Source organism: Peromyscus californicus, unplaced genomic scaffold (assembly GCF_007827085.1).
Source record: "Peromyscus californicus insignis strain IS unplaced genomic scaffold, ASM782708v3 Scaffold_1__1_contigs__length_55948999, whole genome shotgun sequence".
Classification (NCBI taxonomy): Eukaryota; Metazoa; Chordata; class Mammalia; order Rodentia; family Cricetidae; genus Peromyscus; species Peromyscus californicus.
This window is the reverse complement of record NW_026294492.1, coordinates 25885384-25909179: the sequence shown is the minus strand read 5'-3', so window position 1 is coordinate 25909179 and position 23796 is coordinate 25885384. Positions and strand designations below refer to the sequence as shown.

Below are 23796 nucleotides of genomic sequence, written 5' to 3'. Positions count from 1 at the left end.
CCCAAGAGTGGTCCTACATGTAGATTAGATAAGGGGGAAGACAAGGCAACTACCCTGCTTCCTCAAGCCTCCCCTCACATGCTCACTCAAAAGGGAGGCTCAAACTGCAAGACAGATTTCATCTCTCACCAGGGCACAAAGCAGTCTGTCGAGAATTGCTGGGCTAACAAGGGACTATTTGTTCTCATTCATAGTACCCTTAAATGTCTATATGACTACCAGGTTTCCAATTTCTTCTGACTTCTGTGTTTTTCTTTCATAAGAAGCTCTCAGGCAGGACAGATAGCTCAGCGGATCAAACTGTTGGCACATAAGCGTAGGAACTAGAGTTCAGATCCCCAGCAACCATAGGGCAGCCCACCTGTCATCGCAGGGCTGGTGAGACAGAGACAAGAGCCACAAGATACAACTGGGTAGCCAGATGAGCTCCTGATTGCGTGGGAGATTCTGCCTTAGTAAATAAAAGGAAGAGTGGTAGAGGAGAATGGCCAATACCAACCTCTGGTCTCTACACACACACAAACACATCCATCTGCATCTGCACACCCATGCTTCCTACACACACACACACACACACACACACACACACACACACATATACACACACACACACACATACACACACACCCCTGTAAAAAATAGTTCTCAATACAATGGTATTCACTAATGAATTACTTGGGTCAATGTGTTTTGACATTTCCTTTGGTATAGTCTAGGAAGATTAAGAAAAATATAAGTGAAATAAGTAAGGCCCATTTCTTTCCTTCTGTACACTATAGAGAGTATAGTGTCACACTCTGTCCTGCTTTCTCTTCCTGTTACTCTGAGTTTGTTAACTACAACTGGGGACATCTGACTTCTCCACGTAGTCTTCCAGAAATCACACATACTCCCCACTGTGAGCTTTTCAGAATAGTTTCCTGTGTGTCATTTATAGCATTTGAATAAAATAAAGTCATAATGAAGTTGGTTTTTTATTTGTTTGTTTGTTTAACTCTTTACTCTTTAGGGGTCCCTCATCCAGCTCCCAAATAATCACACAGATACTTATTCTCACTTATGAATGCCCGACCTTAGCTTGATTTATTTCTAGCCAGCTTTTCTTAACTTAAATTATCCCATCTACCTTTTGCCTCCGGGCTTTTACCTTTCTCTATTCTATATACCTTTCTTTACTTCTTACTCCGTGGCTTGCTATGTCGCTGGGTTGACTGGCCCCTGGTGTCCTCTCTCCTCCTTTCCTTGCTCTTTCTTTTTAATTTTTCTCCTATTTATTCTCTCTGCTTGGCAGCCCTGCCTATTCTTTCTCCTGCCTTGCTATTGGCCGTTCAGCTCTTTATTAGACCAATCAGGTGTTTTAGACAGTAACACAGGTACACAGAGTTAAATAAATGCAACACAAAAGAATGCAATGTATCTTTGCATCACTAAACAAATGTTCCACAGCATCAATGAATGGAACACATCTTAAAACGATATTCCATGACATCACAAGTCATTGTTGGCCAAGAAGCTGAGCAGGTGTCTCTCCTCTGTTGTTGTTCTCTCACTCTAAGAAGAGAAACCAGAAAGAACAGAAGGTTTGCGTACTGGTCAGGGCAGCTGCAGGATGGATCTGCCCCCACCCAGTTTCATCTTCCTGTCCACTCACGTTTTCTGATAGTGTTTTGGGTTGACCCTGGAAACTAAACCTCTAATTCAGAAGGAGACTGTGGGAGTGGGAGACACAAGGTGCATTTCAAGTCCACTTTCCAAGAGGACTTCTTAGTTGTTATGAGGTTAGCAACCTTCTTCCAAAAGAAGGTCCCTATGGCCAAAATGATAATGACCGGCCCATGGTTAAGCAATGGGTATAGTGGCCAAAAGGAAAATACCCCACTGTAGTAAACCATATTAGAAGCCATATTCACATGGGGGTGGGAGTGTCTCTGAGATATACAAACTAAATGCCAAGGAAAGCTGATTTTGAAGTAAAGCACCTAGTTATAGAAGTGTGGATTTTTTTTTTTTTACCATGAAGCTGTTCATTTGTCATTTAGATATGGAGAGATAACTTGGCTATCTGCTGACAGTCGTGGAATTTCTGCTCAATATATATTTGTGCATGGGAGGAGGGTAAGGGCAAGACCTTTCTCCAGGGTCTCAAAGAGGCCTGCAATCAAATTTTAAGACCACTCCCAAAATGCACCAAAACTATTTGCCCTAGTACATGTCTACAGCTTCAAACAAATGGATTCACCCAGCACAAAGAACAGGTTAAGCATCATACTTCCTAAGACTTGTCATCAGCTTTTTAGAACCACAAAAAGTTAAGCCACTAAAATTTTAACCTCTTCCCAACAGTGCATAAGCAACCTTAGCGTGAACATCCAATTGTAAAAGTATGACCAGGCCCAATGTGATACACACCTATAATCCCATCACTGGGAAACTGAAGCAGGAGGTGCCATAAGAGGATGGGGGACAGCAAGGCACAGTAGCCCTCAGCTGAGAATTGAGCCAAAGTCAAAGCGGCATCTGGCCAAGGGGCTGAAGGATCCCAGGTAGGAATAAGGAAGGAGGGCTTATAAGAATAAAGACTGGTGACATTCTTCTGGTTAACACATCAGCAGAGTTCAGACATTAGTATAGGGCAGCCCTCTGGTTAAAAAAAAAAACAAAACAACAGCAGTACACAGTCCAAACCACTTCGAGTGGAATACTGTAAGTACTTAATGTCTTTCTTCAAAGGATATTAAAAAGCATAGCTTTGTTCTATAGAATAGTTAATAGCATTACTTTTATATTATAAATAAATAAAATAAAATATGGTGACTTTTTAATTGCTTATGATCTTGGGTTTGTTTGTGGGTTTTCGTTATTTATTTTTTCCCCTTGGAGCTTCTTCAATGGACATTTTCAATCGAACTGAAAGTATGCTGGGGCCTGTTGACATCTGAGGCTGGCTCATCCTTCCTGTGGAGATTGTCCTGTGGACTGTAGGCTGTTCAGCCACATCCTTGGTCCCTGCTGAGTAGACACCACTACTGTTTCATCCCTACCTCCAGCTGGGATAGCCAGAAACATCTTCAGACACTGGCAAAAATCCCTGTAGATAAAGTCTCTCGCAGTTAAGGACCCCCGCTATGATGGGCATAACCTCAACCCAGAAAGCCAAAGTGCCACCAGGGAGGGATGGCTCCGCAGGCAGAATTCGCTCTGATGACCCAAATTTGCTCCCAGAAACCCACATGAAAAAGCTGAATGGGGCGGCCCACGCTTGTAACCGCAGCGAGCCTGGAGTACAGGGCAGCATGAAAAACCAGAGACTGCCTCAACAAAACAGGAGGTGAGAAACGACGTTGCACTCTGACCTCCTCGGTGTATTTTGGCCTGTGTGCCACTAAAAACACATACAAATAAATAAATAAATAGTAACAATTTGAAGTCCATAAGATACCTCCATTTTTCCTGTTATCAGAATGTCCACTTTTGTGTGAGCAAAGGCCTGACTAGTTGATTGATATTCCTAGGATTCAAATAAATTCTACATGTTTTTTTTTGCTGTTGTTAGTAATAAACATTAGGAGGAATGTATCTTTAGACATCATCATCTTAACCTGGTTTGTCTTTTTTTCTTTTCTAGTACCAGGTATCAAACCCAGGCCTGTGCACATGCAACGTATACACCCTCCTGCCAAGTTACACCCCGCCACCTCTGCCTGCCTTGAGTTTTGAAATCAATCAGCAAGCAGCAACATATCAAATATTGCCATAACTAGGAACATTTTTTAAAAATGCTTTTTAAAGCTCAATTTTTTTTCCCGCTCTACTAACTGGAATAATTTGTCTCTGGTTTTTCTAGGAGTTCCAATAATATTTTATCTTTTCTTTACTTTTTCTTTTTTTGCACCACTTAGCACAAGCAGCTTTAACCCAGTTTAGAGGGAGTCGAGGGCTAAACATGAACACAGCGATTTGTTCTCCGTACATAAGAGAGTTCTTTTACCTAGGAACATTTCCTCACCTTTCCTGTTGCCCCGCTGGTCCTCTTGCACACTCTCTGGTTACTTTGTGGGGAATGCATTGGGCACCTCTAACCCTAACCCTAACCTTGCTGCATAATTGACCTACAGAGTTGGGAGAGGCTGAATGATGCTCCCTGAGAAGCTGTCGGAGCTGGTTTGTTCCAGCTCCAGCTCCTTCACTTCCAAGCAACAAGTAAGTACACAGCTCTGGGTGTCAGTTGCTTCCTATTCAAATTCAATTCATGTTCACATGGCTTTGCCAAGCTCACATCTGACAATGCCTTAAAGCAGGGGTTCTCAACCTTCCTAGCATTTCAACCCTTTAATGCAGTTCCTCCTGTGGCAGTGACCCCCAACCAGAAAATTATTTTGTTGCTACTTCATAATTGTAATTTTGCTACTGTTATGAATCGTAATGTAAATATCTGATATGCAGATATCTGGTATTCAACACCAGTGAAAGGGTCCTTCAACCCTCAAAGGGGTTGTGACCCACAGGTTGAGAACCACTGCCTTGAAGACTCCTCAATAGTAGGGCAGTTCTTCAAGATCAAGAGGTTTTCCAATCATTTCAAGGTCATGCATACATATACATATACATATACATATACATATACATATACATATACATACATATATATGTGAGTGTGTGTATGTGTGTGTGTGTGCGCGCATGTACTCCACGGTGTGCATGTGGAGCTCAGAGGGCAACTTGTGTGAGTCAGTTCTCTCCTTCTACTATGTGGGGCCCAGGAATTGAACTTAGGTCATCAGAGGTGGCAACAAGTGCCTTTGCCTACTGCATTAACAAAGATTAATGACAGCAAGAGAAGAGTATAGGAGAGATTTTTAAAAATAAAAAATATCGGTCAGGCGGTGGTAGCGCACGCCTTTAATCCCAGCACTCGGGAGGCAGAGGCAGGTGGATCTCTGTGAGTTTGAGGCCAGCCTGGTCTACAGAGCGAGATCCAGGAAAGGCACAAAGCTACACAGAGAAACCCTGTCTCAAAAAAAATAAATAAATAAAAAATATCTTCAAGTTGTGTGATAAAAACATGGGAGTTTATTGTGTTGTTTCATTTATTTTTGTATATACTCAAATATGCCACAATAAAAACTTGGGTTTTGTGGTTGTTGTTTTCGTCTTCTCATTAAGACAAGTTCTGGGCCAGGCAGTGGTGGTGCACACCTTTAATCCCAGCACTCAGGAGGCAGAGGCAGGTGGATGTCTGTGAGATCGAGGCCAGCCTGGTCTACAGAGCGAGATCCAGGACAGGCTCCAAAGCTACACAGAGAAACCCTGTCTCAAAAACAAAAAAACCACAAAACAAAACAAAAAACCAACAAGATCTCACAAAGTTTCCCAAGTTGGCCTAGAACTTCTGATCCTTCTACTTCAGTTTTGTTTTGTAAACTTTAAATGGTCCTCGAGTATATCTCAATGCTTCAGAAAAGCAGCCGCTCCTCTTTGGAAGCACCAGTCTCCAAGCCCTTCTCCACTCTGCCCTCCAATACAGACCCTAGGATTCAGCTCTACCAAGTTAGGTGTGATTCCTGGAATAGATGTTTTCAGAATACCCACCTCTTCTTCTCGACAGTAACTACCTACTGTTGTTGCTTGTTTGTTTTTCCTCCAACTCAAATGTCACCAGCCCCAGGAAATCTCTCCTGGCTCAACCTGATAGAGTTATCTCTATTTCCTGGACTCCCACAGTGCTCTGTATAACACTTATATTCATGTATCGCAATGTGCTTATTGCAATACTTTAAAATGCATGCATGATTAACAAGGTGGCAATAGCCTATGGGGGGAAAGTTCATACAGTTATCCAGGCTTGATATTTAAAAATCCTGAATGAATCATCTCGTATGAAAAATTGTTTTAGATTTTTAAATTCCGTCTAATGATTTCTGCATGGGGAGACCTGTAAACTAGACTATATTTACTAAGCCTTGAAAAGTTCTGGATTCAATAATAATAAATAAATAAATAATAAATAATAAATAAAAAACAAATTAAAATAAATAAATAAATAAACTCTGAATTTAGGGATTAACAGTCCAAACAACTTTCTAAGTTCATGAATTTCTAAATTCTTCTTCCATAAGCTTGGTATGAAATAAAATACAAGATAAGTTGCAGAAGGTTTTATGCATGATGCATTTCACTAATTTTTACAGCTGGATAGACAGGTCTTCAGTTCTTACATCTTATTCAATATCACCATCACTTGCTTAAGCCAAAGCTCTGGCAACTTCCAAAGAGAGGTTGAAAAAAGTATTTTTTTTTAAAACATAAAGATGAAATGTCATGAGCTCCCCTACACTGATTCTGCCTCTGGCTGTGCTTGGCCCTTCTAGCTATCTGTAATAATGGTTCCCAGAGACATTTTATGGGAGTGAGTATGACTGCCCCTCTCAGTGCCAATGTTACGTCACTTCTTATAAAACTTAAATACAGCTCTCAGCACTTTTGGCGAATCTGCGAGGCCTATAGTCACGACCATTTTTTCTACCTGTCATCATAAGAGATAGCATGATGATGTTTGAGTGTTGGCAGAGGCTGAGTTCTGCAGGACCACCCTGCACAAAATGCAGAGGACCACACAGTTGAGAGAACACTACAGTAATGAAAACTGAGTATGTTCTGGGTAGGAACTAAAAAGAGACTGTAGGGTGTAGTTACGAATCCACAGAGCCTGAGGCTACTTGTCTGTCTTATAAAAGTCTACTAGTGGAAATGGCAAATGGACTGGTCGTGATGCACCTTCAGTTGCATGGCAAGGCCAGCAGTCTCCTTTGCACAAATGGCCTTCCTTTCCATAAACAGCATCAGTTTTAAGCATAGACAGAATGAGAGCTGGTGTACCAGGCATTTTCTTATAGGCCACCAACCAGCTCCCAAATCACGACACAGAGACTTATTATTCGTGTTGATAATGACTTAGCTTAGCTCTTTTCTGGCTAGCTCTTTTAACTTCATTTAACCTGTTTCTCTTTATCTACCTTTCGTCTCAGGGATTATTACCTTTCTTACTTCTGTATATCTTACTTTCACTGCTTTTCTACATCTGTACTGAGAGCTGCAGGTAGCCAAAGGCCGTGGGAGTATACAGCAGCTCTCAATATGTCTGCCTGGCTTCTTGCCCTGGGCGTCTCCTTTATTCTCCTCCTCCTCCTTCTCTCGTTCTTCCTTTGAGCCTAGATTTCTCCTCCTATTTAGTCTCTCTCCCTGTCAGCCCCGCCTATCCCTCTCTCTGCCTAGCTATTGGCCATTTAGCTCTTTATCAGACCAATCAGGTGCTTTAGGCAGGCAAGGTGAAACAAATGCAACACATCTTTACATCATTAAACAAATGCAGCATAAACAAAAGTAACCCACCTTTACACAGTAATAGTCTGCAGCATAGACAAATGTAACACATCTTTGCCTAGTTAAAATAACATTCTACAACAAGATGGCATCATTACGTTAAAACTGCGTGGGCATTGTTTCCAGCTAGGATCTCATCATGAATGGCCTTTTAAAAAGCAAGGTCCTTAATTTTCCTAAAGTTTGTCTCTTCTCTCCCAGTACAACACTCACAACAGTTTCTGCTTTCTGGATGAGGTGAAAGTAAATGTTATTTTACTTCCTCTTCATACCGTAGGCCCAGTTTAAATACTATAAAAGAAACACAGAGGCAGAGCCATCTCAGGATCAAAAGTGGCTGGGAAGAGAAGGGGCCACAAAGAATCCTGCAGAGCCACCCTTCAGATTGCCCATTGCCCATGCCACAAAACAATAATGATCTCTAAAACAGCCTGTCAACGCATATGGTTTTTGAGTGGCAGGCATTCCACACATAGATGAAATACTTTCTACTTTGAGAAAGCAGAACTGAGAGCTGAACAGATTCCAGAGTTCATTCATATCGAACTTGCAGTCTGAGTATCTCAGAACCAAGTATGGATGTACTCGGTTCTCCAATCTAAAGCTGCTTAAAATGCTTGAGTATTTAGGAGCTCCAGGAGTCTGTATTCACTTGAGATTTGAGAAGGAGCATCCTTCATGGTCACAGTGTGATTTGCTACAGTTTAACTGGGAAAGGATATTTCTTCTACCTAGGTCCTTGACTCCGGGCCTAAAGTGCTCTGCAACGGATATCTGTAGGTACAGATTTCTAGGAACAACTCTCTCATGTGCCTTCTGATGCTAATTTATACAAAAGATACCAAGGAAACCTGGTAAGAAGCAGTTTGGATTATTGGGTGGAAAGAAAATGCCCAGGGCCTTAAAAACAGAGGAGAGACTGAGCTGTTTTATAAACTTGGAGTCTAGCTCTGTGGAGATTGATGATTGTGTCTAAGACCATTCCTAGCCCATCAATCTTTCTTTGGGCCAATTGCTTAGGTCTTTGCCACATTACAAACGCCCCAGACGGGGAAAAAGAAAGGCAAGTAGAATCACTTAAACACTCTCTAATGCAGTTACTTGTCTGTGGGTTTGAAATAATTATAATGAAGCTCTGGGAAGAGATATAAATTTTCACATGTTACTTTCACTCCATTGTTAGTTCTCTGCCAGATTGTATCAGGGGCATGTCCTTAATTAAAACTCTGGCTTTATTTATAATCCTAAAGCAAATCAGTGTCATAATAATATGGCCTCTTATGGGGTGGTGGCAGTCCTTCTGATTAAGGGGAAAGATGAGACAGCATTTGGGAAATAAAGAAGCCTTCCAAAAATGCAAGTACTAATGCTATTAAATAGAAACTTAAAAGATATTGGTATATCTTTTATCATGTCACTAAATAGACTTGAGTGAAACCCTCCTATTATGGCAGGGGCATCAAGATTTACATTTCTTTGGATTCCACAAAGAGATGTGAAATCCATGATGGTAAACGTACAACCAATCATTTCACTGTTTTTCTTTCTTTGAAAAAAAATGTTCTCTTGTATACTCTTGCACGGTGCAGAAAATTCTGAATATTACAATAGCCACTAAAAAAAAAAAAAAAAAAAAAAAAAAAAAAAAAAAAAAAAAAAAAGATGCCTTTTGGGTCAGTTCATGAATTAAATGTTTTTCAAAACTTTTTTTATAATTCAAAGAATATTTTCTTAAATAGCCATATCACGAAGGTTATTATAATAGTTTTTATTGCAAAAACCCATGCACTTATAATTCCCTGGCGATTACTATATATAGCTGCACAGACAATCAATAGACATCACGTACTGCCATTTTTGTGATCTTACTGGTAGAGTTGTTGGCCAATCAACAATGAACACATCTGGAAACTGATCAATAGTAGAGTCCCAATTAGTCTATAAGCTAAGACCCTTCATAGTGATTCAGTGCATACACAGAGAAAAATAATAAGCATATCGCAATGCACTCTTGCTCCCTGGATGTGAAGGTGTTGTGGTGATATATTGTGTACCCTAATAAATTTACCTGAAGTCAGAGAACAGAACAAGCCACTAGATTAATCATAGAGGTCAGGCAGTGGTGGCACACACCTTTAATCCTAGCACTCGGGAGGCAGAGATCCATCTGGATCTCTGCGAATTCAAAGCCACCCTGGACTATATGAAATTGACTCAATCTAGGAGAAAAACAGGGCCAAGCAGTGGTGCCACACGCCTTTAATCCCAGCAGTAGGAAAGCTGAGACAGGAAATGATATGGGTGGGCGGAGAAAGGTATATAAGGCATGAGGAGACAGGAACGAAAGTCTTTCGGCTGAGGAAAGCTTTTTAGGCTGAGGAGTCTTTATGTACCCCTGGATGTCATAGAATTTGCTTTGTAGACCAGGGTAGCCTTGAACATAGAGATCTGCCTATCTCTGCCTTCCAAGTGCTGGGATTAAAGGCAAGTGCCACTATTGCCTGGCTCTGTTTCTCTCCTAAACTGAGTCAATCTCATGTAGACCAGGGTGGCTTTGAGCTCACAGAGATCCACAGTTCTTTGCCTCCTGCATGCTAGAATTACAGGTGTGTGCCACCACTGCCTGGCTTCTGTGTTTAATCTAGTGACTTCTTCTGTTCTCTGATCTTCAGGCAAATTTATAAGGGTACCCAATATATCACAACATTGTGTTGTAACTAGCAGAACTCCCAAGAATGCTAATGCTTTTGTTAGGCAAGGAGAATACACGCAAGAGAACAGACTGAATTCTTTTTAATTTAATCAATTAATTATATAATTAACTTATTATATCTCAGAAACAGACTCCCTCAAAGCTGATGTTACACCATGCCATCATTGCTAGGACTCAAATCTAGGCACATCCAAGAGGAAAAAGATCACTAAATTCCATTACAACTATTATCCTAAGCCAATATTTTTGTGTCTGTGATGAAGAGGCCTTACTCCTGAAGTCAACTGCCCATAAACTTTTTTAATACCACCACCAATATGCGTCAGCCCGCATACCACAAACCAGTCATTTATCTTTCACCTACCGGATGATAAGGACAAGTTACAACCCTTTTCGTTACAAAAGACCATTCCAAATGTGCACAGTGATGACACAGTTGAAACTCATCTTCCCAGGACGACAGCATAAACAGAAAAATTCCTGGGATTTGGGGCCAATAGACTATACACCGTACTGAATTCTGCCACGTCCTTCTTCCACGACTGTGGACAAGCTACTTCATTTTCTCCTTCCCAGTTTCCTCTCTGTAGACAATGGCAATAATGGTCACACCCCTTCATGAAATCATCGTAAAGTACAAGGGAGGGCCGAGTGCCAGTGAATTCCATGTAAAAACTTTTTTCTCAGTCCCAAAGATGGACTCCTAGATCAAAGCACAGTAACTTTACGCAGCCCAGACTCTGAAAGGACAAAGACCACTTGAAAGAGTAGAACACCCAATACTTTAGGTCTAGCGCCATGAGAACATGGTACGCCAATGGCTAACTTCAAGTAGTAAATGAGTAACTGGTACAGAGAAATAAGGGTCAATGGGCTAGCTCTCTGGAAATAGGTGTCTTTAAATCATACACTCTATCAAGACAAACAAAATATGCTCTGCATCATAGAATTTGGCTCCCTGTTTTAAGATGTCCAAGAAATTAAGCAAGCACTTGATTTTGCTACGTACCAGCTCTCAAATATGGCTTATGAATGATGCCAAAATTCTGAGTCCATTCTTTGTGTCTCTGCCTAGCACTCACTGAATTATGCCATTTCCTTGGAAACAGATTGGATCCTGCAGATCCTCAAGGCTTTACATCTATGAGATGCAACCAACCAAGAATTTAAAGTGTGTTTTTCAAAATAGTGGTATTGGTATGGAACATGTACAATCTTTAGGTCCTTATTCTTTAAACAATACAGAAGGACAATCTGAAGTCACATCTCCAAGGAAGACACAGATGATTTAAGTCACACAGGAAGATCAACATGGGTTATGTGAAAACACTATGCTGTTTAACATGGGAGACTTGGACATCTGGATCATGGCGTTCCTGGAGTCCTAGAACTTATCACTTAGGAACACTAAGGGACAACTCTAATCCCCACTTAAGGCAATTCCCAGTGGTCTGGTTTAGACGATAACACGGAGAACTACTATTGAGTTGACCTTACTTTCAGAGGAATCCAGTGAGTAAAATCAAAGATTAAAACCTGCCTTTTCTTTCTATAAATAGCTTGATCTTCAAAATAGGTAATGTGGTCATGATGGCTTTGAAAAAAATATATAATAATTTTCTCAAGGTACCCATGTAATACCAATTTATTCACTGTTTCTCCTGACTAACTGAAAATTTTTCCCATTCCCCCTGCTCCTTATGCATCATACAGAGCCTCTTGCTCACTACAGTTTTGACATATAGCCACGTGAAGGGATGTAGAGAGGCAGATGAAATTTGTAAAAAAGATTTAAGAAGTAGCTTTCTGGAAGGGCTTTACCTGACTGATGACCCAGAAAACCCACAAGCTCAAAACTGGCGAGTGAGACAGCCAGTGTCTGGATGCATATCAACCGTGACTCATAGCGAAATGACACGTGCTACAGCCATCAGATCTCCTCCTTCCCGGCTCCCAGCCAGTCCCCTGCCGTGGGACCCATTCCATGCTGCACTACACAGGCCCAAGTGTGATCACACACGCACAGGTATGATGTTTACTGTGCATTTACTATACCAAATGGTGTGCCGTGGTGTATGTATTTTCACAGAACATGCATGGTAATGCTACACGTTATCTAGCCAGTCTTTGGCTCCTGGTACTTTAGGTTAACAATTTTTTTTCAACTGTGTGATGATGGTATGGTATATCTGTATTGGACCACTTAACAGGTGATGCTTTGCAAGTGTAGGAGTGAAGGATTGTGCTGTTTCTAAGAATAAAAAAATAAACAACCTACTTGGACAACCAGCCTTCTAAGCTGAACCATACAAACAGGTCTGAAAATACTTTCTCCGGTACCAAGTCAGGTACCATTCAGCGCTCAGCATGGGTAGAGGGGCTATTCTCCAAAGAAAGGAAGTCACAGGAGAAAAAAGAAGTGATGGAAAACCCAGAAGGGACAGGAGTGCTGTGCATTCCAGATTAATCACAGAGCTCTCGGCACTGGACTTACCAACATAAACGTCTTCATTGTCAACTGTATTTCAAAGAGAAAAAAAAGCACACCCCCAGTCAGTGCTCCTATGGAGTCTGGGTTGGGACTATCACAGGAGGAAACTAGCCCTTCCTTTTGTGAAGAGTTTAGAAGGCTGTTACACACACACATATTATGTATCTAGTTGTATTGGGACGCAAACACTCTTATTTGCATTTGATGGGATCTTTAGATGGTGAGATTTACATTTAAGTTCCACCTTTTAAAAAAATGTATATGGGTCATAGGCCAGGTGTCATTTCTGCATGTGCCTGGGCAGTCTCTGCGCCTCACTTTCTTCAATAGGCAAAACATATACAGGCTTCCTAGGTTGCCATGGGGTTCTATCTTGATGCACCTAACATAAATTGAAAATAGCATCAGTTGAAAATGCATTCAACCGTTAAGTAGAGATCACAGCACCACTTAGCGGTGAGATGCCCTGTAGGTTACCAGTGGTTTGCCCTTCTGATTGTCTGGCTGAACGAGAGCTTTAGCTCACACTACTACCCAGCAGGTCAAGCACGGAAGATCCAAACTCAAGAGTCAAAGCACAGTTTCCCCTGAATTCCTGTCACTTTCACACCGTTACACGGTTGAGAAAATTGTTAAGTCAAGGAACCATGAGCCGAAGCTTGGCTAGACAGCACGAAACATTAGCACGCATAGCCTATGAAAATACACAGACCTGTGCACATCATTTGGCATGGTAAATGCACAGTAAGCGTTCACCAGCCTTGCTAGTGTTGATGCTCTCTCTCCTGTATCAGTAACAGAAGCCTTGGGTATTTTTTTTTTCTGCTTCTACATTGGGACATATTCACTACAGTAGAATCATGCACTGCAATTTCCCCATCTCCAAAATGTGTGTGTTAAACTGAACATCTTACAATTCATATCCAGATCTACAATTTTTTGACATGATATATATTATTTACATGTAAAATTAATGACTTTTAAAAAATCTTTTTCTATCAGTGCTTTGAAAAGGGGGTATCACTGCATTGCTCAAAATCTTTGAGCATTCAAAACTTCAGCAGTTGGGTAATTGAAAGGACACTGAGTCCCACATAGACATTCCATTGGATTTGCTTGGTGGAAAAGAAGCATTGATCCAGAGCCTCGCAGATGCTAGGCAAGTGCTGTACCACTGAACTCCACCTCATCCCTGTATATTATCACAAATTTATTGTCACAACAGAGAACAGTCCTTCATTTAGACTTCCATAGACACTGCATTTTATTGTGAGAGGATCTATTATTCTGGAGACAAGATTTCACTGGAGAGGTTTTTGTTTTTGTTTTTGTTTGGTTTTCTCCACTGTTAACCTGTGGAAGATGTGGACTCTGTTAAACATGAACTCTCAAGGATGGCGCAGGCAACAGCAGCCGTCTGCAGTGAGACTACAGGGAAGTCACAGGCTACACAGGGAAGTCACAGGCTACACAGGGAAGTCACAGGCTACACAGGGAAGTCACAGCCTACACAGGGAAGTCACAGGCTATTCAGGGAAGATACCAGCTGACTCCAGGACCTCCCAAAATGGCATAAAGAGGAACAAAGAATTGGAGATAATTTTTCCCCCTTGGACACTCCATATTTTGCAGATCCTTCCACATTTTAAGGAAAAGAAGGAGAAGAGCTTCAGGCATGAGATCAGCCAGATTAGCCTGTTTGTTTGTTTGTTTGTTTTCGTTGCCCCTACCCTACAGAGCACCCAAAGCTGTCTCCTTAGGGATCATGGCTGATGAGATGTCCAAGGTCAGTTGTGCTACAGAAATTCAGAGACAGAACTGCCATACCCTACATTATTTTCATTCCATCTCCATATGCAAGAGGGCAGAGTAGGCTAGACCCTGCATGCCCTCCAGAGGTAGAAGTTACCAGCAAATTGAACGATTTGATCCTTGAGGACAATCCATCAGTAATCTTGGGGAAACTGGACTCAGGATACCCTAGTCTCATCTCAAGCAAAACAGCATCTCCTGACACTCGGAATGAATACAGCCCCCGCTCTGGTCCCTTAGGACTGTCCAGGCAATCCAGAAAAGGAACCTGCCTGGTCATCTTCTCTGTCATGTTGATTCAGAGGCTTGCCACTTTTAGAGGCTACATCATCAGTCAGACTTCTGCCTACTCTTGCCTTCACATGGGCCGAACGTCCCTGAAGGACAGCTCAGTCCCTCCCGTGTTCCTACTTTGCTGCTCTCTCCAGAGCAAGCTCTGTCACTGAACACTTACAATCCACATCATCAACAAGGGGGATAAAAACAAAAACAAAAACAAAACCATAAAGTCACTATAATAAGAAAGACCCAAGACAACCGCAAGTGTTAGTTAGCTTTAATGTGATGGGAGTGTGTGAGCTTATGGAAGAAAAGCGTTAATAAAGTTAAGTGTTCAATGAACCAGAAAGCATGAATAAAAACCTCATGAGAGATTTGATCTAAGTGTCAGTTTAGAAGTATGTTTTGCAGACTCTTAGACATAGTGACCTAAGTCTTTTTTTTTTCAGAGTTGACTAGGAATGGGCAAGTCAGTCACACCATAAATTCACCAGTTATTTTAAGCAACTATGTTTTCAAGTTTCAGTGGTCAAATGTTAGTAAGGCTCCAGCCATCAACTCCTATCCACCAGTTCACTCCTCTGTGATTTAAATCCTGGCTATGAACCAAAAAATCCTGGACACCTAGAAATCAACTCCTTTGCTAGACAGACATCAATTTTTTTTTTTGCTATTATATTGTGGCTAAAAAGAAGACACTCTTAAAAAGTTAGTAAAACCCACAAATTAACAAGTACAAATAAAACACCCTTCTACGGTCACAGGGTACCAAAGTCCACATGACATAAAAAATTGGTGGTGGCTTGGAAAACACACACACACACACACACACACACACACACACACACACACAACAGAGGAAAGTCTCTAGTTACTTACTAGGGTGATTTTCTCTTCCTCACACCAGCACTCTGCCTGTCTTGCTGCCAAGTGTGGAGCATGCCGCCAGCAGCTGTTTCCTGCGAGCCAGGCTGTGTGTGTGTCTTAACCAGTCACATGTACCTCCTGATAAACACCGAGCGAGCCGTGCCAGGAGGTCAGAAACTGAAGCTCATTATTCGCCCCTGTTGGCAAACCTTCTCCTAAGCTGCGGGTTGGCTCGGCCACTGCATTAGCATGCAGGGCCTTGCATTCCACCATTTGTTTTCTTGTTAGAGACAAATGCCCCAAGAGCTGGTAAGTCACACCGGAGAGAGGGAGGTCACTGCAAACAGAAAGCAAACTGCCTTTGCCTAGGGGTGGGGAGGCTGACTACTCTCCCAGCTCACTGAAGTTTCCTCTAGGGTGTCTAGTCAGCAAGAAAAAGGAACCAGGAGTTCAGCCACCAGGTGGAAGTTGCTTTACAGGTCAGGTGCTCTTAGAGCAATCAGTCTGCTTGGTTTCATTTTCTCAGAGCTCCAGGCTCCAGCATGTGTGGTTCTTCACACAACTGAGGGGACTGTCCCCAAGGAAGGCACACTTTAGTAGCCCTCTAAGAATGCTTGGTCCTGTTCCCACCCCCACCTGGCAGACTTCTCCAAGGCCAGGGCTGCTGCAGCCAGAGATGGCCAGGGGCAAGAACATAAGGGGCGAAGGAAGAAAATCTCATGCATTGTGTCAAAAGAGCTGCTGGAAGTGACTTCCTGTGGCTTCAAACCTCTCTGCCACATCGTTGCCTATCACACCGGTCTCAGCATCCTGGGGGAACCACAGAGCGGTTGAGATTGTCAGCCAGGGTGACTGGAAAGAGAAACAATCGCTTTGCAGGTGTGTTGCTGACCAGTTGGTGTTCTGGGAAGCTGGGACGGGAGCGGTGTCTGGGTCGCTCACAGTGGTGGCAGGCTGTCCTGCCCATTGTGTGGGATCCATCCTTCCCATCAGAGTTCATTTTTCCTTCTTGCCCTTAGCATCTCTCCTAAGAAAAGCCCTGGAGTGCTCGGCTTTAGAAGGTGTCTGACCTTGAGTCTCTGACTTCTTGGAATATTAAGGTGGTGCTTCCTAAAACTACGTCAGAACACCCTTTTTCAAGGAAGAGTGGAGATCTGGCGGAGGATCAGCTTATTTGGAAAAGCAAACACCAGGAAAGGACGGTTAAAGTCTCCCAGGGGATTTCTGAGTCATAATTAGCCTGTTACTGTCAACCTTGATTTTTAACAAGTGTAAACTCTCTCAGGATAGGAGCATATATGGCCAATCTTCCAAACTGAGGATCATCTTATAATTATTTGTGGTGAAAATTAGGCCAGAAATTTCCCACTGTATAAAAGCTAGTATTAAAAAGAAAAGGAGAGAGGAAGAAGTGGAGGAAGACCAGTTTTTCAGGTCTACTTTTTTACTGAGTTGTGGAAGCCCAGAGTATAAGTAGGAAACATTGGGGATATCAAAACCTATTAGTGAGAGTTTAAAGTCAGCAGTATATATATATATATATATATATATATATATATATATATATATATATATATATATATATAGATATATAGATATATAGATATATAGATATAGATATAGATATAGATATAGATATAGATATAGATATAGATATAGATATAGATATAGATATAGATATAGATATAGATATAGATATAGATATAGATATAGATATAGATATAGATATAGATATAGATATAGATATAGATATAGATATATCTGGGAATGTGATGCCCTGAAACATTCTATCTCCAGAGGCTTTTTTTCACGCCTGCGTTGATGACACGATCTCCATTCACAAACAGAAAAGAGGCCTGCTAAGCATTTGAAATTCTCTTTTGATTTCTTTATACTCCATGTTTGCAGTAACAGAAACTTCTGTCCTTAATGATCCATATCAGTCACTTCATCTACAACTGAGTGGGTTGATTATTCTAGCAATCCATTATGCACTAAATAGTCAAGGAAGGAGAGATTTCTGGAAACCATTCAGTGACTAACAGAGAAAACAATATAGAGATTCTTTGCCAATTTTATTTACAGCCAAGGGTAGACACTGATGGTATTTGTGAGGCAAAATGTCAACATGGAGAGCAAGACATTGACCCCTTCTGTTCTCGGTCTAGTAAGGTGACAGATGGCCCCATAATGATGGCATCTTCCAGCCTTGCAAGGGAAAGAGCACTTTTCTTTCTACCCAACCTGCCTACAGGTGCTCATCAATTCCTCCTTCATCTCCAAAACTCTTGCCTCTTTCTGGATCCCCTCCCACCTTCTCGCCTCCCTGCCTGTGGCACCCACCTGTTCTAGACCCTCACCTACAGTCACATCTGTCTCCCACTCAGTACACCTTCCTCACCATCAAGCTATGCCCACTCCTATGACTCTTCTGTCCAAACAACAACCTTTCTGATTTGTTGCTGCTCTTACTCTCATTAGCTAAGTCTTTCTTCACAACTAAGTTTCTGGAGAAATAGCTTGTCTTCCCGTCTCGAATCCCAGAGCCTCAGTCTGCTTGTGGTCTGGCTTCTCCTTCTTTGCAAACAGCACTCACTCCACATGGTTATACACCAAGAGCAATGGACATGTTCCTGCTCTTATCTTACTTGAACTTCTGGCTACATTTGACCCAACTGACCATGTGGTGCTGAAAATGTCCTGTGGCTTCCAGGAAATCTTACTGCAAGTTCCTTCAGCCTCCTACGTGGACTTCCTTTCTACCTAACCCTGAATTTGTGAAAACCCTCTCTCCAATTCCTGTTTTCTAACAAGTCTTATGCATGCTGATTGATTACTGAATTACTACAGACTTGCCTCTAAAATCCCTATTTATGACCTTAATGCCTCTTTTACACTTTACCTACAAGTGAAATCTCTCAGGAAGGGGCCACTTTAGTATCTAAGGGACTTTTTTGTGTCCAGAAACTCAGAATAGTTTGGGTCTGACTTAACTGACAGAGACTGTTTGCCACAATCTCTCTTTTGTTCATATTTCTCTCCCTCTCTCTGCTGTTTTGAGATATAAACTTAAATAAAATGATTATATTCATAAACTTAAAATTATTTTAATCATGATTAAGTCCTTCAATCATCATGAAAATATTTTAATCATGGTCACAAAAGCCTAAGCCATAATGAAAAATTAAAATATTTATATGGTAAGATAAAAATTCTGTATATGAATTATTGCTCCATCATAACCAAAGTTAATCACAGATGTCAAAACAAGGTAAAGAGAGAAGCATACAGGTAACTGATAAATAACTTTAATATGTAAACTACTGACAAGTAATAACTGAGCAGAGGATGTCAATAAATGTTTCACAAAAGAAGAAATCTAGGTGTCCAATATGCATGTAAAAAATTCAGATCCCCTACAAAGGACAAATTAAATGAACATAAGATATCATTTGAAATCTATAAACTTGACAAAAATAAAATAATGTCAATTTCTAATGTTAGAAGGAGGTTTAGAAAACAGAACCTTCACTAGCCGGATGTCAAGAATGTAACTGTTAGGCCAAGCGTGGTGGCATACACCTTTGATCCCAGCACTCGAGAGGCAGAGGCAGGTGAATTTCTGTGAGTTCAAGGCCAGCCTGGTCTACAGAGAAAGTTCCAGGACAGCCAGGGCTCTACACGGAGAAACCCTGTCTCAAAGAAAAGAAGAAGAAGAAGGAGAAGAAAAAAAAAAAGTAACTGGTGAAACATGTGAGGAAGCCAATTTTGTAATTTGAAGCAAACACTCTTTAAAATGTGATTTCCCTCTCACTCATCAGTTCCTGTTATAAAAGCATATTCCAAGAAAAGACTATGGATTGCATAACTATGTGGCTGCTCCTTAGGATATCTTTTATACTAGTAAATAATGCATATTTGAGAGCTCAGTGAGGGAGGCTACCTCCATGTCAGTCCTTTCACAGTGCTAGGCAACTGAGGCAGAAGAAGGACGTTCAAGTTTATTATTAACTTGGGAATATTTGGTGTTTAGTAAGTGAAAAAAATCATGCCACAAAAGTTCCTTCAGAGCAATCTCATTTTTCAAAGCAAATATTATGTTGACGTAGGAAAAAAACCTAAAACAAATATCAAAAATTTTAAACAGTTTATGTTTATCCAATTGTCTCTGAGAGGTGAGTTCATTCATACGTATCACACACACACACACTCTCTTTTTATACAAGATCTTTTAAAAATTAATCAGGGGAAACTGATGTAGCTCAGTGGGTAGAGCACTTGCCTACGGGATGACACCTGTAATCCCAGGACTTGGGAGGTTGAAGCAGGAGATCCAGAAGTTCAAGGCCATCTTCAGCTGCGTGGGGAGTTCAAGGCCATTCTGGGGCACATGAGACCCGTCTCAAAAATAAGTAAGTGAAGGAATGAATGACTAAAACGAACAGAAGACAGAGTGATCTAGAAGGTACCTATGGGTTCAACATTTACGCAAAGAGGAGAAAGCCATTGACAAGAAAAAGGATGGAGAAAAAAAAAAGGACCAAGAAGAAAAAACAAAGAATCAAAACAAAACAAAACAAACTCAAATTCATAACAAAGCTGGATACTTCTTAATTCTCTCACTTGCAAGTCTTACAGAGAATATTTGGCAGGAAATCGTTAGAAGTGATGGGACCAGCAGATTCCGTGGACACAGAAGAGAAGAGACAGTGGCCTGAGCCCCCCCCCCCCCCCCCATTCTCCCTCTTAGGCTTCGTGCCTATGCAAGGCACTCCCTTACGTAGAGATTCCCAAATGTCAGACCTGGGCACTCCATCAGTCTTCCCTGCTAGAGGCTCCCTGCCCTGTGCTAAACTCCACACAAGCTGCTCTGAGTTGATGATACACCACCTGCTGTTGGCTTGAGGTACTAACGGGAATTGTGACTTAAACCACCCCCACTTTCCTTTCCTGGCCAGGACTTTGCATTCAAAATCATTGCTCTATTCTTCGGCCAGCCCAACTCCCATCCCTCACATTAACACAGGCTTTTTTTGTGTGTGTGTGGATACTTTCTCAGTTGATCTTTTAGCTTCAACATTTGTCATTTGGGCAGTGGTGGTGCATGCCTTTGATCCCGGCATTCAGGACGCAGAGCCAGACAAATCTCTGTGAGTTCGAGGCCAGCCTGGTCTACAGAGCAAGTTTCAGGACAACCAGGGCTAGACAGAGAAACCCTGTCTCAAAACAAACAAACAAACAAACAAACAAACAAACAGCAAAACACTGAAAAACAACAGGGATGAAGTTCTAGCTACACTCTTGTTCCAGAAAAGAAAACATTGTTTTCTGTGCAGCTTTCAGAGTTGAGATTTTTAGTTCCACTGCCCCTGCACAAAGCAGCCAACCTCAGCAAATAGAGAAATACAGTGTCTGTGTTCAATCCAGTGAAAATCATCAAAATGAGACAAAAATCTCTGCCCTCAAGGTCGTTCGCTTCTTGGGAATAAAGAGCAACACATAGAGAACCATATACAAGAAGTAATTATAATAGCAATAATATATTAATATGTATGTATTGCACTAATACTATAACATATAGTCTGTTAACTACTGTGTAAAAGTTTTATTCTCCATAGCCAAGCTCTAGGGAGATGCTACCATCACTCCCAGGTGACTTTTACTGAGGTTAACCAGCCTATCCACGACTAGCAAGCAGTCTACAGAATGAAGATGTCAACCCAGATTGCCACTCTGACTCCAAACCCTGCACATCACCCCTGATCCTGGTGATTTGGTAGCCACTGAGGTTTTCTTAGAAGCCATAGAAGACTTGCTCATCCAGTTAAGCCTGTTTGCCTACAGGCACAGAGATCTAGTCAACTGTATTGCATTTGGGGGTCTAATTGTTTGCATCCCGTCAAGAGCTTCCTGATACTATCAGTCGCAAATGTGATGTTTAACCAGTTACAGCTTTTAAGTGGCTGTGTGGTAGGCAGGCAAAAGGACACTTAGAGCATTCTCTCTGTGAATGAATGCATTTGATGGAGCAAACACGGCTGAGTTCCACACAGCCCATTTGCAGGTACATCTTTGGAACACAATCCACAGATGCCTTGAAAATCATCCTAATAACAACAGACAAAATGAGGGGGAACCTCCATCAGAATTAGTCTCTGCACCCAGCACCCGCCCCCCCCCCAGCTCCCCTTTCCTCAATGTCCTTGGAGAAACTCCCAAACTTGCAGACAGACTAGTCCTGCCTAAAATAGACTTCCCCTTTCAGTTCTCTGTTTTGTCCTGTTTTCTGGCTCCTCTCGTTCCCTCCCTTGTTACAAAATTTCGCTCACTTTTGAAAGACATCACCCTTGGCATAAGTGTATTTTTAAAATTTTGCTTATTGAAACTTACTTTTATGGCTGTATTTTTCTCTTAATATGTTCCCCTCCCTCTAGCTGGCTGAAGCTGGCTTCCTCAAAACAGGAGAAGGAAAATTTAGCATTCACACCGCAGGACCCCTTACTCACACAGTAGCTCTTTCTGCTAATACTTTTGTTTCAAAATCTGACTCGACAGCAATATTCATTAGTCTGTGAGGATGTCACCCCGAGAAGCCAGAGACTAGCAGGCAAGTTGGGTAAGTTGATCTGAACCCAGTGCTATCCTTCAGGGTGACACTGTTGTGCCCAAGATTCTTCTAGCTCTTGAGAAGAAATATACACCTTTTAAATTCCCCAAACTATCTCTGTGCGTTTTTCTCTGAAAATCATTCTGGGTGCTGAGAGTATTATAAAGATAATTTTCAGGTTCATGTTTTCTTTTCTAGTCTAGCATCCAGACAGTTGAATTTCAAAGCAGAAAATAAAAATCTGCTTCAGAGGTGAGGAGGCAAAAATACACACTGAACTACATTTTCGTTTCTCAAAACGTGTTGTAGCTAAGCGCACGAGGGGACAGAGCTTGAGTGTCCTACCACTCAAAGGACAAGACAGATAGAAACTCAGTTCCCCTGATCTCCTATGTGAGCCCTGGACTTGTTCTGCCCCACGGCTCTCCATCTTCACATTATAGAACTGCCTGCAGTGGACATGGGTCTCCTGAGTCCACCAAACTGCCTTGGGTTCACATCACAGCCTCTCAGCCTTGCCCAGACAATAATGGTCTTTCTACGCTTTCTAAATGAATGAATGAGTGGATGAATGGAGACACGGATGGATGGATAGATATTTGTATGGATGTTTCCATCAGGGCTATGACTACAAAACAGCTAATTATTTTGATGCCAATCCACATGCTCAAAATTGTGCACAGTTCCAAAGAATGTCCATCCCTTCACTGCCTTTTTCTCTTCACTTTAATTACCAGATTCCCAAACCCAGCTAGCCAACTACAATTCTACTCCCTGTGTACTGGCTCCAAAGTCAATGATTCCAACCTTAGTGCCAAACTGCCTGCTCAAATTGTAATCCAGCCATTCACAGTCTCCTGGTTGTAGGGGAGGAGGCCTGGGCATTTAACCTCACTTCCACATCCTGTTCTAAAGTATCACTTACTTCATCAGATTCATCAGTGAACAGGGCCACTGTTGACTTACGTTGTATCTGCTCAGCTTTTCTTCAGGAGTCTCAGAAACCACAGGTATTTATGTTACGATTCCTAACAGTAGTAACATTAAAGTTACGAAGTAGCAAGGCAAATAATTGAATGGTTGGGGGTCACCACGACATGAGGAACTGTATTAAAGGGTCGCAGCATTAGGAAGGGTGAGAGCCATTGAGGTATAGAAATCCTTTGAGCCCTTCGCTCTTTCATAGGACTTTCTGGGAGAATACAGACGAGATCTCTAGCTGAGTAGAGCCAGCGAAGGAAGACCTAATGTTATTGCAAGAGGATTTTCTTCCTTGTACATTGTGGTAGGTAAACCAAGAAGACACTCTTAGCAGGACCTCAAAAGTGGTGAGTAAAGGATCTTTCTGCTGAATCTTTTCATTAAAGCTGGAGTGTTCTTGGGGCTCATTTTTGTGATGTCCACTCCTGTCAGTGAAAAGAAAGTAGGCCACTCTTGTGGAGTATCGCACCTCACACGGAGGGTTCAGAACCGAGAGCCTGGCTTTGTTTCCTTCGGGAGATCATAAGAGGGTAAAATAAAGCCACTCAGTTAGTAGGAATGAGCAGAGGGGAGTGAGCCATCAAAACAGAAGAGCAAGGACTGCTCAGCTGGAAATGGCCAACCGAAACAGCGAAGCTGTGGTAAAACGTGAATTCCCACAAATTC

General features: G+C 41.7%; 1 protein-coding gene and 1 long non-coding RNA gene across 10 annotated transcripts in view; one reads left to right on the top strand and one right to left on the bottom strand.

Annotated features, from left to right (window-relative positions):
• Positions 1-977, top strand: part of LOC128115521 (uncharacterized) — an 8603-nt gene extending 7626 nt beyond the window's left edge. For all 5 annotated transcript variants that reach the window (XR_008220191.1, XR_008220193.1, XR_008220190.1 and 2 more), the window contains one exon: positions 1-977. This exon is cut by the window's left edge and continues 872 nt beyond it. This is a non-coding gene — a long non-coding RNA (uncharacterized LOC128115521).
• The window catches only part of Rasgrp3 (RAS guanyl releasing protein 3), a 101229-nt gene that overhangs the window by 54598 nt on the left and 22835 nt on the right, over positions 1-23796 (bottom strand). For 2 of the 5 annotated variants that reach the window (XM_052746286.1, XM_052746290.1), the window contains exon 1: positions 15555-15755. The exons of 2 other annotated variants lie outside the window; for them this stretch is intronic. The gene's annotated coding sequence lies outside the window, so the exon portion shown is untranslated. Of the gene's footprint in view, positions 1-15554; positions 15756-23796 lie in introns of those variants that run through there. One more of the 5 variants, XM_052746291.1, reaches the window with a different exon arrangement.